Consider the following 728-nt stretch of genomic DNA (forward strand, 5'->3'; position numbering starts at 1 on the left):
CGCGGGCCCCAGGACCCCCACGTCCACAGCCCTCTGCCGAGGCACCTGGTTAACTTATATTGTTATATAGTGTTGAGATGTCTATAGTGTCTTAAATTATTGTGACCTACACTGGGTACTGGGGGGGGGCTGCTGCCCCCCGAGACAGGCTCCTCCTTCCACTGCCCGACGTCCCCACCCCATTCCCCTCCTCACATCTGGCCCGGGTCCCAGGTGGGACCTTGAGTCACACCTTCAGGTGCCTCTGGGCCTGCCCCACCCAGCGAGGGCCACTGGCGGGGCTGGACGGAGGGCTGAGGCTCCCTGACAGCGGGGCCAGGCTGCGGGACGGGCCATGGCCTGGAGCTGGGCTGACTCAGGGGGCAGGTGGGGGCTCTTCTCGGGAGAATGGGGAGCCTGGGGGTGGGGGACCCCAGCCAGGTGTCCCTGGCCCCATCTGCTTCCCTCTGTGAGGTCTCCCTTCCCTTCCCTTCTGACCCCGGGGGGTCCATCCAGCTGTGTCTGGTGGGTTTTGGCTCCCGTGCCCCCTGAGGTGCCCCTTGCCCTCTCTGGTCCTGGGAAGGCAGCCGAGGCCCCTGGGCAGCCACCAGCCTCCCTCTCCTCTCCCTGGAGGCCCGGCCTCGCCCGAGGTAACCATGCCCAGGAGGATGAATGGCATTCCTGCCGAGGGCCGGGAGGCATGCGGCGGGGCCGGTTTGGCCACTGCCCGCGGTCCCAGCAGCCTGGCA

Source organism: Myotis brandtii, unplaced genomic scaffold, assembly GCF_000412655.1.
Source record: "Myotis brandtii unplaced genomic scaffold, ASM41265v1 scaffold952, whole genome shotgun sequence".
In the NCBI taxonomy this organism is placed as follows: Eukaryota; Metazoa; Chordata; class Mammalia; order Chiroptera; family Vespertilionidae; genus Myotis; species Myotis brandtii.